The following is an 8,817-nucleotide window of genomic DNA, read 5'->3' as shown; positions in this document are numbered from 1 at the left end:
ACCCTTGTGGGGACTCCTCAGTCCCCCCTCATTCCTTTTCTCCCATTGTATGCTCTCCCATCTCCCACCTGTTATTGCTTTAGGTTAACTTTTCTTTTTTGCTCTGTACTCTGGCACCTGGTCCCCGCGATCATTATCTGCATTCCATTGGGGTCCCCCCAAATGGGGATCCCGACCCAGGCCATTGCCACCAGGGCACCCATGCTGCTGGGTGTGCCTGCCTCTGTCCCCATGCCTCACCCTGGAAATCTTGATGATCTCCCTCCCTGGCTTGCTAGCCAAGAATGCTGGAGGGGTCAAGGTCCCCGCATTGCTAGATTGTTTACCCCTAGCTGTTTCCCAAAATTCACTATTTGCCCTGGCCTTCCCTTCACTGGACCAGCTCGCTGTTTTCTATGTTGCCCCCCATCGCTTTGTGCATGGTGCTTATCGATATCGCTATTTGCCGTGAAGCTCCGCCCGCTGCATGATTCTCGAGGGGCCTCTGTACTGGCCACAGACCCCTCATAGCGGCTGCTGCTCCCTTCTGTGTCAGATCCAGATAGTACCTCTGGTGGTGAGGCCGTACTGCCTTTGCCCAGGACTCTTCTCCTGAAGCCGGTGCTCTTTGCCTTTTGCCCAGGGACTGCATTGGGCTGGTGTGGTGCTCCCTTTTTTCCAGTTTTGCTTGGCTTCTCTGGGGCCTCTGTTTTGGCTGCATGCCCCTTACCACCCGGTCGCTTGGGGGATGGTGTGGGTGCCGACACCTGCATTTGCTTTCCTTTCTTCTTGTAGGCCCCCCAATATGCTCATCCATCCATGATTTTCCTTTGAGGGCCACCAAAGCCCTGGCTTCATCCAGCAATGCCTCCAGGTCTTTATCTAGTTCAGGCCCAGAATCCACCCGTGGCCTCTTCTCTCCCTTCTGGGTGGCCTCGCTGCCCCCTTGTGTCTCACTGAAGCATACTGGCAGACATTTGTCCCTTCCAGCTGCCCCGCATCTCCCAGCCATTGCCCTGTGAACCAGTAACTCCTCAACACAAACAAGCGAAGTGCTTGTGTCTTTAAACAAGGGGGGAGGGGAAATCTCCAACCTGCCCCGCTCTTCGAGCTCTGCTTCCGCGTAGTTACACCGGCACTGATACTCCCTTTGTCGTGGGCACCACACCGCTGCTGCTAGCCTTGATATCTGCTTCTGCCACCAGCCAATACTTCAGCATGGGATGCCCCCCTTCACCTCCGGATTTTCCGGCAATCGGTTCTCAAGGAGGACTCGCTGATGTGGCTCTGGCGTGCCAGGCTCCCTTGGCGGCGGTACCAGCTCTCGCCACTTCCAGCCAGTTCCAGCCGAGTCCTTGTCTTTTCCTCCTTGGGTCCTGGATGGATTTCGCTCCACAGATTTCCTGAAGCTGAAGAGCGAGCTTCCCATGATGTTCTCTGTCGACTGCAGCGATGATCCACAGCACCAGGTATTCCGTCTTTGGCTCAGGGCCCCGTGCCCCTTCTAAACCCCCCAGCCTCTTTCTGCCTCATTCCCTGATTTGGGGGACAGCGGCTACTTCGGGGGTGATCAATCCGGTTCGTCCCCTTTTTCGCGGGTTTCTCGCAGCAGGGGGAAGGGCCACCCGCCTCTGGGCAGCAGTTGACCCGGGCCCCCATTGGGTCCGTCTGTGCCCCCCCAGGCCCGGGTTTCAACTTGCGGGATCTTTAATAACGGTTTGTGCATTGCACAAAGTGTTGCTAAGTGACGCAAAGCATTGCTTTGCATTATAAAAGTCTGCAGACGCAGCACAAAATGGCACAGTGGTGCAAAAGCGCCCAAAAACAATCTTTAGTAAATAACCCCATTGATTTACCAGGGATCATAAAACAGATCTTACAAGTCACAATCAGAAATATGTGAAACCCAAGGACAGAGGTGCGTCACCCTACCCCTCATGGTGACATCAGCGTCATGATTCACTTAGGGGAGCCTGGGTGCTTCCTGAGGAGAGAGGATGCTGCAGAGCAGGTAAGTGGGATTTTTATTTTTTATTTTCACATTCCCCCCATCCCCTCGCTCTGCCACCCTCATTCTGTACCAGCCGCTGCTGCTAAATTCTCACACAATGCAGCACAGAAGCCAAGCATACAGTGCTGTTTTGCATGAGAAGAGAGCAGGACAGCGCCATATAAACAGAAATATGGCACTCTCCTTTCTCCCTAGCACAGGCGCACATTCAGGCTCCTGAGCACCATGCCCACACCTTTGGACCATAATGCAAAAGTGTCTGCATGAGTCTAGTATAGGTTTTGTACTGGAAGCATACTCCTCCGGTACAAAATACCATGCTTACAGTGACTTTAAAACATTTTCTGCTTTGTATGTGTGCTGTACAGTGCAGCACACATGCAAAGTCGGAAAAGAAAGGAGAAATAAAAGCATTATGGCCATGGGGTTGCCGATGTCCCAGTGATACTTACCCTTCCCTGCCAAAAACCCATCAATGTCAAATGACACAACCCGATACCAGCTCTTTTTGGCTTAGGGGTCATAAGACCCCCGGCCGTATTTATTTCATACACACACAAAACATTTTTAGATATCAAAACTTTTACACAGTAACCATATTGTTTACATGTTGTTTACAAGTGAGACCTAGCCTTAACAGAGACTCGAGTACATGGGAGTCTTCTAACCATAACTAGTTTGTTCCTGTGCAACCCACTAACATTATCATTCTGAGTGAGATCACAACTGGTTCCATTTCCCTACCCGTACCATACTGGGAGCTCTTGTGCAGGGGGTGTGGCTGCCCTTAGGATACCCACCTCGGGCACCCCCTACACTCAATTCCCTTGTCCCCCAAGGGCCGGTGCTAGCTCTTACCAACTGTGCCTGAGCAGGTGGTTGACAGGTAAGGTCTGCATGTCAACGCCCATCCCCAACCCACTGCGTCACTGCAACCTCTTTTCGACTTGCTGTCAGCACCCCATGGAGGGTCCAGTGACACTGATGTTTTTTTGGCATAAGAGCATGTTTTAAAGGTATCCTAACTGTCCACACCAATCATGACCTCACCCGCCTAACCTGAATAAATATGCCAAATACAAAAAACAATTCACAATATACATTCGACGCTAGAGAGAAAAAAGTGTTCTTCCTTACATTAAACAAACCACAACAACTTTGCCAATCTTGAATCAGTTCCAGGAAAGGAAAAAATGGAGGGGGCATACATGAGCACTATTCCAAACAACCATACCCATTCACTCCCCCTGCACCCCGTGCACTGGGAATTGTGGCTGGAGATAGCAACTTCCAGCTTGTGTGGCTCCCAGAGGGCTGGGCATGATTGAAGGCCGTTGGCCGTCCAGACTGCAGCCTCCTTGTTGGAGGTGGGGGAGTTTGTGCTCCCGCGGTGTGGGTAGAGCAAATACAAGAGTTCTGTGACTTCTGTGGCGAGCAGGAGCCAAGAGACCTGCCCTCCACATCTCAGCTCCTTTTAAAGGGTGTGTCTATGACCCCGCAGCACTGCAGTGCCCAAACAGCTAACCCTCACCCTTGGCCAACCCCTGGACGAGTGGCGCAAACCTTTGTTTGTTGCCCGGCTGCCTGCCGTATCACTGGCTCTCCGAAGTTGGTAATTCCCCTTGATAGTACCTTTTTCAAAAGGGCATTATTGTTTTATATAAAACCCTGTCAACTTTTTTTAGTAGATATGTTTTAGCATAAAAAAAATTGTGTGACTGCGTGGCAATGCTCACACACCACCCATGGAACGCACCCCTGGCGCTGCTTTGTGCTACTGTCAAGTGAATTTCCAGTGGAAAACAAGCTTTGCCTTGGAAAGTATATCAGAAACAATAGTTTTTTGCTTCATTCTGCATCACGTTTGTGAAGCAAACATGGCAAAAAACGTTTAGTAAATATACTCCTGAGTGTCATAGGAAATATAACAGAGCAATACTAGCGGCCAAAAACATCCAAGGTGCAAAAAGCAAACAATTCGAAGTAAAATCTATTTAAAAACCAAACAGATCCAAAAATACCACCACGACCATACCAAAACACAAATCAATCAATCAGCTTGAGAGATGGCCAATAATACAGGGCTATCATAAATTCAAACAATCAGGACATACACAGCAAACTGTGACACTGCTGTGGACAAAAGCTAGCAGAACATCAATCAGATTGGAAAATTGTCGCTTTTAATTTACTGCCACAGCTTATTTTCTATCTGAGTCTGAGTCTGCATTCATCAAACAACACTCATAAAGTCTATTCACCATCAACAACACGACCATTAGTAAGAGTGGCTAATAAATATGTAACAGTGACATTCGCACTGATCAAAGCTACTTTCAACATAGTATTTTTTTATAAGAGTTTTTGATAGGGTAGCTCTAGTCTCAGGGAGCAGAGGTATGCTGTGCATACTAAGTAGAGTCATTATACCTAGAGCACATAATCATAGCACATAGAAATTACAATATTACAGTATTTCTATATGTAAAGGTTATGAAAGAAATATACGTAGAAGTGTGTAATCGGGGAAAAAGATGAATAAAAATCTAAAATACCCAGAGGGACTATCAAATGATGTTCTTGGGGAGAGTCTTACATTGTTTCAGGCCATGTGGCTCTTGGTTTGGTTACATGAGGTGTTGTGGAGTCAAGATCATAGTTAATGTTTGGGAATTTCCACAAACAATCAGCTGGTTTGGGTCCTGGTGTTGTTGTAAATGTGCACTTTGAGTTCTTCTCTGAACTGCAGGGTATTGAAGGATTGGTCTGGGTGTGAAGATAGCTTATTTCTGAGTTCGCGGGGGGTACAGAAAGTTGGTTTGATAACTTGTCAGTTTTGCCCTATCTTTGAATTTTAAATATGGATTTTGACTCAATGGGGGTTGGTTTAGGCTTCAGATCGTCAATTTGTCCGTTAACTTGTTTGATTTATTTATTATCACTATGTTGTCGATTCTGCAATGTGCCCAAATTTGGACACTATGGGGCCAATTACGATGTTGGAGGCTTTCCGACAGACTCGGTCGGTTTGTGGTACGACCACTCGATTACGATGTCGGCTGTCAGAAGGTAAACCAGCCAGTCATTCTGACTAGATTCTGACCAGCTCTCTGAGTCTTCCAGCCGGTTGGAACCGCACCGCAATCCCCTATGGACGGCGTTTCCGCCATCAGGATTACAATGTCAGTTTCCCCCAACCTTTCCGTGCCGACACAGAAAGGGTGTCAGAAAGTGACTTTGGGGGGCCCATTGCATTCGCGGTCTATGGGCGGGGGTCGAGGAGGTACCTAGGGTCCCCCCCTTAAAACCCTGTACTGTGGGGCAGGCACCATGAGGTTTTACTCACACCCCCATTTCTCTATGACCGTGGCACAAGCTCCCATAGAGAACAGTGGGTATGGACCGAACAGTGTTTGGTCGCATCGTAATTAGGCGGTTGAAACCGGCGACCTCAGGTTGGTCGGTCCAGAGTCCGAGACAGTGTCGGTCGGAGGCAACTCCGACCAACATCATAATAAGCCCCTAAATTCTAATAAGTGTATGATAAGGTTATACATATTCTATAACCTATAAATCTGACCAGACCTCTCCACCTTCATGTATAGCCATTCTGTGTTTCCCACTTATCCCTCTAGAACGCTTTATGTCACCGAGCCTCACAAACATGCCTGGACATGAATATTGTGCCCTAAGTATGGTTTATAAAATATCATCTCTAACAAAGAAGGTATGCATTTCCTAATACAAAGGTTATGTTGATGTAGAGTAGACTCTAGTGAGTATTAGAGTGTAAAAGGGGAGAAGAAACTTCTCCTAGTTGGAATAAGACCCTCACACACCCAGCCAGCTAGGTGTCATGCTTCATCATCGGGTCTGCTCCTTATCGGGGCGGCGCTGCAATCCCTGATCGGCACCCAATTAGGGGCCTTCCTGACGGAGATCTTTTTTCCAGAAGCCGATTGGTGAAGTGCAAGTGAGGGCCCTAAAATTGGTGTAGGTGATAGTGATGTGTGTATGAAAAAATCTAAAATAGGGGAGGTGGTCCACTCAGAAGTATTTTAATGAACGTGGCCCCCACCCTAATTAAAAATAATACGACAAACCAACGCTATAACCAACTGCAAGGATGCTGGATGATAGCGTCTGTCAGATGGTCGACATGTTTCTTGCCTTGTAGTCAATTTAGACGGCAATTCATCAGGACCAGAATAACTACCTACACTTAAGTGGTGGTGGTCTGTGGTAAAGTATACTATTGACCACCCTTACAGCACTCAAAGAAAGTGTGGTACCTGTAACTCAAAAAACATAACCTGCAAAAAAGGGATTGACAAATTCATCAATACAAATCAATGGATTATTCACTCAATATTGACAAGACATGCAACGTGAAATTGATACAAAGCTCATGCTCTTAGAGGCTCATAACATGCTTGATAACGTGTCTGTCATACAGTGAGTTAAAACAACTAAAATAAATGCAGCCAGAGAAGCACACAAGGAATTTCACTCACCCATTAGGGTCAAGGCAGTGGTGTTTCAGATCCAGCTAGTGGAGACACTAAGTTGTAGTGTCCTAATAACAAGGGGAACGAAATTAAGAGAAACATGATTGATACACAAGGACAGTGCGCAGAGTCCGGCGCCAAACGCCCGAGGTCACAAGAGAAACAGCAACCCACAGTGTCATATGGGATAACTGTAGACAAAACAAGGTTGTGCCACGTCTCCATTGTAGGGCACACAAACTAAGGTAAGAAAATAATGATAATGGACACAAGTAGGCGTCTCGTGGTGCCTTGGCTGGCTACAGTTCAGCCCACCGCCCCACGAGGTGAGGACAGGGTCGTAAACATAGCCCGCCATTACCTCACACGGGGATACCAGGTCGCGTCTCCATCTCAGAGCCAAACGCATATTGGCGGTGCAGTCAACCTATCCATATGAGCAGAGACTCGCGTAGTTGACAGTACGACAAGGTATTGGTATTGGGCGAAGTTACTGTCAACCATTGCAGAGTCGGTACCATAAAGTGGTGCACCGATCCTAGACAAAGTGGTCCTAAGTGTGTGGGAGGACGCGGCACACATAAACAATGAAAGGAGAATGACAAAATTAAATCCGTTACTCACGGTTTCCTAAAAACGGAGGTGGCGGTAGACCTACCCCACGTCGCTGGTCCAGGATTCACACGAGTATGCTACAGGTGGGCGTGTGATATAGCGGAACAAGCGTGCAGTGGAAGAAGGACTTCCGGGTCATTCATTGAAAAAGGGACTACAGTTCCCTTTACGAGGATGCGCCATCTTGGAATGGGAAAAGCAGTGTTGCCTTAGCAACCAAACGAGACGAAGCCCCGGACTCGCCACACACTCCCAAGCATACAGCCAAGTTGCTCGAAAAAAGGCTCGGGTAGGTGGGGGTTTGGAAAGGAGGCGGATTAGAAAGGAATGAGTAACCAAAGGCTCGTGATGCCTATGGTGTGCTGCTCGTAAGCACCTAATAGTGTATGGAGATACCGACACCGTGGAGTGACACAACTGTAAGCGACCCCTAGCACGGTCTCAACATTTGTATTTAATCTTTTCTATGTTGTTATTGAGAAGAGATACATCTCGGAATAAAAATGTGTCATAAATCATATATGGAACAGAGCAGCAAACATAAAACAAAGACCATCCCCGGAAAAATGTCCCGATGGTCATAGCAAACACCTATGATAATACATGGGTGTAATTCTTATGTGCTGGAATTATCAGAGGGGGTTACTGGAGGAACGGGTTGGACCAGGTGGTAGACTTCAGAAACCATTGTACATTATTTGTCAGTAAAAGGAGGTTAAATTCAGAACAAGAAACCTATTCATAATGTTACCTCATCACGAGTGTTTTAGGTCAGAAGGCTCCACGGTATATTTTCATTTAACCCAGTTTTGTCAGTGGCCAATCTTAGAACCCATCATTGTTCAATGCGGAATAAAGCATGTTTAGTTATTCCGGGATGGGTTTCTAATACACCCCATTCAAAAGACTCTGGTGAATGTTGTGTGTCTTTGAAATGTGTGGTCATCTTGGTGTTATTCTTCATGCATCTAAAATTGCTTCTATGTTCCATTATGCGTGTTTTCACCTGTCTCGTGGTCATGCCAATGTAGAGTAAATCGCATTTGCATCGCAGCAAGTAGATGCAGTTAGAGGAATTACAGTTGGTGTGTGCATTTAAGGTCCATGTGACCCCATTAGGAAAATCCAATGTTTTTGTCACTTTCGTAAGGTGGCAGACAGAGCACGACCCGCAAGGATAGTGGCCTGTAACCGGGGGAAGACCCCATAAGGTACTTTGGCGAATGGAAGCTGGTTTTCTCGGCCTAGTGTGGATGAGGATATCTTTGATGTTATTTGTGCGTTTAAAGGCAAAACGAGGGATAGGTAAATCAAGTGTGCCTATGTTCAAGATGTTCCAATGTTTACGAATAATTTTTCTTATTCGATGTGAATCAGGGGTAAATGTAGTAACACAGGTCATCGCTGGGTCGGGTACTTTGACCCTGTCTTCCAGCAAGTTGTCACGGTTGTTGAATAAAGCTCTTTTACGAGCAGTGTCAATGATCTTTTTGGGATATTCACGCTTTAGGAGATCTTGTTTTAGTGTGTGTGATTCATTCTTATAATCAGAAAGGTTACTACAGTTTCTTCGGATACGAAGGAACTGTCCGAAAGGTAAGTTCTGTCTCAAAGTTTTAGGATGATGACTACTAAAAAGTAGGAGACTATTCCTATCGGTTGGTTTGCGGTAGAGGGTTGTAGAGATGTTATCACCCTCTAATC

The 8,817-nt window shown here is 46.9% G+C and overlaps 1 long non-coding RNA gene across 2 annotated transcripts in view; it reads left to right on the top strand.

The window, feature by feature from the left end:
• The first annotated feature begins 1,148 nt into the window (after positions 1-1,148).
• LOC146829202 (uncharacterized) overlaps positions 1,149-8,817 on the top strand; it is a 46,071-nt gene continuing 38,402 nt past the window's right edge. For both annotated transcript variants that reach the window (XR_014961934.1, XR_014961933.1), the window contains exon 1: positions 1,149-1,448. This is a non-coding gene — a long non-coding RNA (uncharacterized LOC146829202). The remainder of the gene's footprint in view (positions 1,449-8,817) is intronic.

This window comes from Triturus cristatus, chromosome 5_2, assembly GCF_964204655.1.
Source record: "Triturus cristatus chromosome 5_2, aTriCri1.1, whole genome shotgun sequence".
Lineage (NCBI taxonomy): Eukaryota > Metazoa > Chordata > Amphibia > Caudata > Salamandridae > Triturus > Triturus cristatus.
Note: the sequence above shows the minus strand (reverse complement) of the source record. Positions and strands in the feature narration are given on the sequence as shown.